The sequence below is a fragment of the Thamnophis sirtalis genome, unplaced genomic scaffold (genome assembly GCF_051295495.1).
Source record: "Thamnophis sirtalis isolate CommonGarterSnake01/CBP01778 unplaced genomic scaffold, rThaSir2_p1.2 scaffold_1, whole genome shotgun sequence".
In the NCBI taxonomy this organism is placed as follows: domain Eukaryota; kingdom Metazoa; phylum Chordata; class Lepidosauria; order Squamata; family Natricidae; genus Thamnophis; species Thamnophis sirtalis.
The window spans coordinates 152162657-152171081 of record NW_028261381.1 but is presented as its reverse complement, the minus strand read 5'-3'; positions in this window follow the sequence as shown (position 1 = coordinate 152171081).

The window sequence follows — 8425 nt, the reverse complement described above, 5'->3', positions numbered from 1 at the left end:
CCAGATCCCAGGACGGAACCCGACTTCTTCTCAGCCTGCTGCTTGACGCCTCCGTTGCTGTCCAAGGGCTGAAGCGGCCACCGCTAATCCCTACCTGACCCACCCGAGCCCTTCTTTGGATCGCCGCCCGGTGCCGCGCAGCCGGAGGTGGGGGATTCGAGAGACGTTGGTGGGCTGAGGGAAAGCCAGTTGATTCAAGGCGATCAGCGGAGGAGCCGCCTGATGTAAGATCGTTTCCCTTGACTGGCCTACGAGCCAATAAGGCCTTTTGACCGCCCAGGTCAATGAAATTTGCCTGCCACATGAATCTGCTCCAGATCCCCCGTTAAGGAATCCTCCGGATTCGGGATCCAAGTGCGATCTCCGAGGTCGATTGGGACAGAAAGCTCCGTTTTTTAGAAGTTTGATAGGCGCCGACCTTTTCTCAACGTTTTAGAGAAACTGTTGTTGTTGTTGTTGTTGTTGTTGTTGTTGTTGTTGTTGTCGTCGTCGTCGTCGTCAATCTGGAGAAATGACTGAAAAAGGCGAAAGCAAAAGCCAGCTGGCTTTGCAAAAAATAGAACCTAAGTCCGGAGCTTTTGGGGAGAAGGTGATTATTTATCAGGCGTGGGGCTGAAAAATCCTGCCTACTTCTACTGGAAGCACCATCCTGAGCTCCTCCTTCCCTTCTCTTCCCAAGTCGCTTCCCCAGTCAGGTCTTCCGGACTTTCCTAGGGAAGAGAGGCAAGTAGGGCTGCACTGGACCAATTCCCTCCTGGCCCGCCTTGGTCTATGGAAGAGATGAAATTCAGCAGGTTCTGACAAGTTCTGGAGAACCGGTAGCGGGAATTTTGAGTAGTTCGGAGAACCGACAGATGCCACCTATGGCTGGCCCCAGGGTAGGGTGGGAATGGAGATTTTGTAATATCCTTCCCCCAGGAGTGGGAAAGGAATGGGGATTTTGCAGTATCCTTTCCCTGCCACGCCCACCAAGCCACGCCCACAGAACCGGTAGTAAAAAAAATGAATTTCACCACTGGTCTATGGCAATTCATTGGAAAGGCAATTCATTGGAAAGAGAAGGACTGGGGTCGAAGGGAGGGAGGGAGGGAAATTCTGCAAAACTGCGACCTTCACGCAAGGAAGGGACGACTCCTCTTCCACGGGCCCTGATCTGGAGAGTGAAATCGGCCAGGTGGGAAAGAGGGATGCGAGGAGTCCTTGGTGCTCTCGGAGTTTGGCTGTTTTACTTACGAACGTTTCCTTACTAGGTAAAATCCGCAGTGCTAAGACCAAGTTTAGGTAAGGAAAGGTCTGCAAGAAAGCATCCAAACGCAGAAATGAACCAAGCGACCCCTCACCTCAACTCTGAGCTACAAGTATTCCCTTTTAAAGATGGGTTCCTGAGGGTCATGGCTGCCCCCCCCCAGGCCCAAGTAGAAGCTGTCCCTCCTCCCACGTGCAATCCCAACAGAGAGGCTTCTCCATTGAGGTTAATGGCCACGTTCTCCCCACCCCCACCCCCTTTTATTAATTGACTCCTTGTTTGGATAAAGTCCGTAATCTTCTCCTCGACCGCACCATTAAAACCAGGTTGCCTTTTTTTCAATTAAGAGCTGCTTTGCACCCCCACCCCCACCCCGACCGTCCATTGTCCTAAGGATAATACACGATATTTCCACTGTTCTTTCTCTGCCTCCTTCCCCTCCCCCAGGCCAAAATAATGGGCAATCCTACGTTTTCATTAGACCTGATTAGGGGAGGGGGGAGGAAGTCCAAGAGGGGAGGGAGGGTTGCCTGAACTAAATGCCCAGGCCTTGTTGGGTATTATTAAAGCACGACGCTTTTAAATAAATTGGAATTTCATACAATATAAGCCCGGGGAGCAGTCGATGTGTCCACAGCCGCTTCTTTCAGATTAAAGCGGAACATTATATATCACAGAACTTGGCGGTTGGTGTTTTTTTCTTTTCTTTTAGTCCCTTGATTGGAACCGAGGCGGGCTGGGGCGGGAGTGGAAAAGGGCGGATGATTATTTTGTTCATTTGTTTATTCGATATACACCCCGCCTTCCTGCGCTCCAACTTCCCTCCACACTGAGCTGCCATTCTCCAATAAACTTCGGCGGCCGTCGTGGTGGTGCTGGTGGTGCTGGCTGTTTTTTTCCCGGTTTTCTCCCTCCCAGCTCGGTTTAAGTCTGCATATATTAAAGGCCAGAGAGACGAAGCTCTTGAAATGGTCTCTTCCTCCCTCCCTCCCTCCCTCTCTCTCTCTCTCTCTCTCTCTCATTCTCTCTCTCTCTCCCCCACCCTCTCTCTAGGGTTTTGGGAGAACAAGTCGACCGCTTGGGTCAGGCAGAAGCCCGGGATAAATTCGAAAGATCGAGCCGCGCTCCGGGTTTGTGATTGTGATGGTTTTTGTTGTGGTGGTGTTGCACGAGGGCGTTCAGATTTATATATATATATTTTTTGTCCAGCCAAACCAGATTGTCAAATTTTAAAAAAAGTTTCTTCCCCCAATGTTTATAAACCAATTAAGGAGGCCTGTCTTTCCATGGTTTTGTAACATTCAACCCTCTGTTCTGTTAGGGAAGAAAAGGCAGAATCCCGACCATCAATTCAAGATACTTTTTTTTTTCTGGTGTAGAAATGTAAAGAGATGGGGAAAGGGGGCTTTCCCCCTTTCCTCCTGTGCAGGACGACAAATGGGATTATTCCCCACTTTGCCGTCCCCCACATGTAGTTATTTTTTTAAAGCAACGTTAATTTCCTTTTCCGAGTCAAATATTTTGAAAATCTTTGATGAAGAGAAATGAGAGGAATAATTTGTGAAGTTGTAATTTGGAAATGCAAAAGAAAAAAATAACAACAACAACATCCCAAAACAGCACTTTCCGAAGAAAATGGGAAAGAAAACAAAGCGAAGGTCTGCTAATGCTTTGTGCATCTCTGTTTGTTATCTTTGACACCCCTTTGTCACTTTTTACACTTCAGTCTGCTTTTTATTTCCTCCTGGAAAGTGAGATTTTGCCTGTGTGTCGAAGTAAATGCACCCCTCTGATCAGAAGCTTTTAAAAAGCAACACACACACACACAAACATCTTTTCTTCTGATTAAAACCTTATCCCATCTCACCCCAGATTATATGATATCGATTCTCCAAATAATTGATGGGGCCTAATTAAAAATCTGAACAAAGGTGGAGGGAAAGTTCTTGGACAGACCTTTCCCATAAAACAGGATAGTGGGCTTTTTTTTTTCTTAAGCAGGAAAATAAAGCTTGGGAAAAGTAGCAAACGAAAATATTTAGAGGCGATTGAAAACTCCTTCACTGGGTAGCGTTGGTGTCTTTCTCACTGCTTCTGCTTATTCGACTGAGGCTAGTTTCTCCTTTCTTTCTTTCTTTCTTTCTTTCTCTTCTTCTTCTTCTTCTTCTTCTTCTTCTTCTTCTTCTTCTTCTTCTTCTTCTTCTTCTCCTTCTCCTTCTCCTTCTCCTTCTCCTATTCCTTCTCTTTCTCTCCCCCCCCTCTCTCTCCTTCGTTAGCTACGAAGTTTAGAGACCCAGGAAAATCCGAGGACCGTGCGGGTCATTTTTTTAAATCTCGGGTTTGGATTCTCCTGAAGGGTTGTGTCAACTGAGGGACGTGGAGAAAAGGGTGGGCAGAGGAAGGAGTTATGCCCCATCGGGGTGAAAACTCCCCAATCCATAGTTGTCTGGCCATTTGATTAGGGCCGGCTAAAAATAGTGTGCGAGTTTTCAGAAGTCCTTTCCAAGTTAGTGATAAGAGAAAGTCACGGGTCGAAAAAAAAAGACGCCAAAACTAAAGCCGAATGTGGACCCTGGAGATCCCACGGCTACACACTTGCACCAAGAAGAGAGATTCACTCCCCGGTTGGTAAGCCCCTACCAGAAATCTGTGGAATATCTTTCTCTGGTCAACCTGCCCGTTTCCCAGCCAAAGTCCACTGAACGGAGCTCTGAAGTGCCTTCAATCCTTGAAGTTTTCTCCTACTTTTTCTTCTTTAGGGCCTCTATAAAGTTTCCTCCACGGTAAGCGCTTCATCCCTGCTTTGGGGGATCCAGTCTTCAACTTTTTTTTTTACGGCGCAGCGGGAGTGGGGAAGGCGATCTCTTTCTGGTTCCCTGAAAATCCAGCTTGAAATCAGAGCCAGGGCGCTTACATCTCGGGAAGCGTGGGCAGGGAGGTAAGAGGAGTGGGGCTTGAAGGTCGGTACCGTGGCGTGACAGACATGCTCCTTGCGCGGCCATAGGTGCCCCTCATTGTCTCCCATGGGGCCTTGAACGTACAGCATGTGCACCGCTGCCGGGGGCTGGTGGGGGGGCAAGCATCTGCGCGCTGCCCACTTTTTCCACGCCGCTCCGAAAGAAGGAAGGGCGAAGGGGGTTAAAGAGAAAGGCTGGACTGGAGAAGGGATGGGACTTGGGACCGAAGTAAAGGCTCTCTCCACCGCTGATACATACCAATGTTAAAATAGTGCTAAGCAATCATATGAGGAGTCGGGGTGGGAAAGGGGGACTCCGGGGAGGGGGAGGGAAAGGTGATGGGAGAAAATCGTTCAGGATGCGCCCCCATCCCCCCCCCAAGCAGAAATTTTCTCTCTATCCCAAATCTCCGGATGGGTGATAGCTAGGAAACCCACGCAAGTCCAAGAGCGCTTTCGGCTAGGCTGCGGGGGCGGGGAGGCAGATCGGTTGCGCCCCCCCCCCCTTTTCTGGTAACTCCTCGCCTTCCTCCAGCTCCTTGCCAGCCTTCCAAAGAAAGAAACGAGGGATCGGCAGGCACCTCAACTTCAAGGAAGGTAGAACCAACTTCCCATTGCCAACTCTCCCGATAAGGAACACCCCCCCCACACACACAGAGAGAGAGAGACACACATACGCGCGCGCACACACCACTTTGGTTTGCCATAGTATCTCTTGACCTTTCCTAATCTCTAATTTACGGTATTGGAGTTAGAAAGCAAGCATAGAAAAAGCCCAAGTTGGCCGCTACTCCGGCTGAAAGAGAGAAATCGTTGACAGCTTCAAAGCCCTTTGGCCGCGCAAAAGTTCCCGAGTCGGTGGCAAGTCCCCATTCCCGGAATATAAGTGGAGCACGGAAAATTGTTGTGAACATGCTCCGGAGAGGAGTGAATGGGGAAGGCAGCGGCGGAGAAAAGTACATATTTCACTGACAATTCTTATTTTCTAGGGGAGGGGACGTTTCCCCCCCCCCAACCCCACTTCCAGTTTATCGCAGACTCAGAGCAGATTACGAAGTCGAGGAAACTCCCTCCTTCCCAAGGGGGGGGGGACCCGTAAAGGTAATTGGGAAGAGTGTGGGAAAGTACTGGGGGGGTGGGAAGCTGTCCGCAGGGAGAGAAAGAGGATGGGTGAGTGGAAGGCAAGGTAGAAAAAGGAGAAGGGGGGAGGGAGGGAGAGAGAGAGGAGCTGGTCTCTTAAACAGCTGGCGGGACGGAGAATGGCAAAGTCACTTACTTCTAAGAAGGTGGGCGCGCTCTCCCGTTCCCAACACCGCAGCAGCGCCAAAGTTGGAGCCTTATTCCAGTTCGTTCGGATCCGAATTCGGTTTCAGATGGGACTATAAACAGTTTCCAAGTGGACCGGGTGGGGGGGATTAGAAACATGTTGACGGGGAAATCCGGATGCATCCTTTCCCCCTCCTCCCCCATCCCCAAAAATCTCACGTTTCAGTGGAGGAGGAGAAAAAAAAACCCCACACACAGTAGGATCCGCGAGAAATCTGCAACTTTTCTTTTAGCTGCAAAAGCCCCGGTGGTGTGAATGGCTATTCCTCAATTTATTTATTTTTAAATCAAAGTTGGTTCTGATTCCTGTAGAATACACACCCACAGTTCCCACCCTCTCTTCTCCCCTTTCTCTTCCTTTCAGGTCCATTCTTTTTCCCTTTCCTTCCTTCTTTTCTTCCTCTCTGTCTCCCCTCCTTTTTTCCCCCTGAAGAGCCCTATGGACGCCACTATGGCTAAGCTAAAAGGGGGGAAATTTCTCTTTGATAGAGCCGTGTTCCCAGCCACTGGGTTTTAAAACCTAAATCTATATTCAAATCTGGCTGAAGGTGTGTTCTGGGATTTATGAAAGCCTCTTAAAGGGGTAAATTTACCAAACCGTGACAAAATCATCGCGATCTTGCTTTTTTAGACATCTGGAGTGGAGGGAGAATTTTAAAGAGGGACCTGTTGTTTATTTAAGGCGCACAAACGCCAACAATCCGTTTTCGGGCCCGGCTTTATTTCGTAGCCGCGCGAGAATGGCAAGTCCCAGGACCAGGGGGCCAAAGGGCCGGAGAAAAGCGGCCTGTGTGGTTTATGGCTCCCTTTCGCCGCCTCAAACCGCTGCCACGCAAGGACCCCTCTGCAATTTCAGCAGGACATAGTTAAGCTTCTATAGACAGATGTGGGCATGTATATGTGTGCTTGTGTGTGTGCATATACACGCTATATATATATATATATATATATATATATATATATATATATATATATATATATATATATATATATATATATATATATATATATATATATATATATATATATATATATATATATATATATATATATATCCATATTGTGTGTGTGTGTGTGTGTGTGTGTTCTCCCCCAAAAGTATTTATTTACAATTAGGGGTGCGAGTTTCATTTAGTGCCCCTTTTCTCTCTCACACACACACCCCATCCTCGCTTTCTCTTGTCCCCTCCCTTTCACTTTCTCTCTCTCACCAGACCTCCTCCCTGAAGTTTTCCTTCCAGCCTGGCTGGCTTTTCCAAGTCCCATTTTCGGTGCCAGGAGAAAGCTCCTCACTTCCAAGAGAAAAAAAAAACTTGTAAGTAGCATCGGAGAGTCCCGCGCACCGAAGAGCTTGTCTAAGGCGGAACTTTAATAGACTTCGTTATAGGTACCCGCAGATACAGACGCGTCAAATACAAGGAACGCAACAAGCAGCCCAACCGATCCCCCCCCCTGCCCCTCCTCCCCCTTACTGTGATCCTAATGAATCGCAGGAGCCCTTCGGAGCTGAAGGCGGACTAGGAGAAGAGACTCCTTATCCAGAGCTGGCAATGGGGGGCGGGAGGAAGCGGTCCAAGCGGTCCGGGCCGAAAGGGTTGGGCAGGAAGCAAATCACCCGCGCCCGCCGCCCTCGGTTTCTTGAGGGAAATCAAGGCAGGGGTGTGCCGGAGGCTTTTGCCCCGGGAACCCAGTCACAGGACTTTCCTGCTCTCCCTGCCGCGAAAATGTCTCCGGTCACCGAGCCGTGGCAGGGTAGATTTTCGGTGGCAGTTTGGAGAGATGGAAAGAGCCCGCCAAGAAAATAGAGCACTCAAAAGCAAAGCATCCGAAGGGAAGGGAAGGGAAGGGAAGGGAAGGGAAGGGAAGGGAAAGAAGGAAGGAAGGAAGGAAGGAAGGAAGGAAGGAAGGAAGGAAGGAAGGAAGGAAGGAAGGAAGGAAGGAAGGAAGGAAGGAAGGAAGGAAGGAAGGAAGGACACTAACTACTAGGCAGTTTGCGAGAATTAATTTATTGCGGCGGGAAAGCCGTTTGCTTGAGGCAGGGCCCAGCCAGGAATTAACATAAAGAGGAGATTTAACAAATTGCCTGAATGCGAAGAAAAGTCCTTAAGATCCCGAGAGGAGCCAGAGGAGGATTCATTCGTCTTGAAACGCAGCCCTTCACCCCGGCCAGAGAAGTTCACACAACTCAGACTAACGGCTACACCCGGAGAACCCTCCTTGGCGTGTAACCTTGGTTGACTTCTTGTGACTTTAAAGGGCTGGGTCAGCCTGGCCTTTCTCGTTCATTTCGAAATATAGCACGGACGGACCCAAGAAACAAGTTAATTCAGTAAGGGTTATTATTATAAGCGCCTTGTGTGAACGCAGTTATTAACATTTGACGCTTTGAATGAACGGGCTTTAAACTTAGGGAAGAATGAATATGTCCAAGAAGAGGGGGAAGCAGATTTCCTCCCTCCATTTTAGGAAGAAGAAGAAGAGGAGGAGACCTCCGGGATCTGAAGTCGATTTAAATCGATTTCGTTTCCTCGGGTCCTGTTTTAAGGACCTCGGGGTCTATATCTGTAACCCAGCCTCGAGTCGTGGGAATGGCTCAGGTTATCCGTCGAAATCTCTCTGGTTCTCGAAATGCCTCCTAACGCCCAGGCTACTTGGCTCTCCCCGACGGGACGCGCCCCCCAAGGCAAGGGGGGAGGTTTCTGCAGTTTGTGGGAAGGGGAGACCCGTGTCTTTAGTCAGCTTCGCTGGGAAGGGAGACCTACCGGACTGAAGAGAGGACTAAATATTCGTTATGTGCTCCTGCTGAGGGTTGTCTTTGCTCGCTTTCAGCCAGGCCTTTCCATGAAGTTAGGCCAGCAGCCCTCCCTCTCTCAAATACCCAGAACCCCACAAATGAG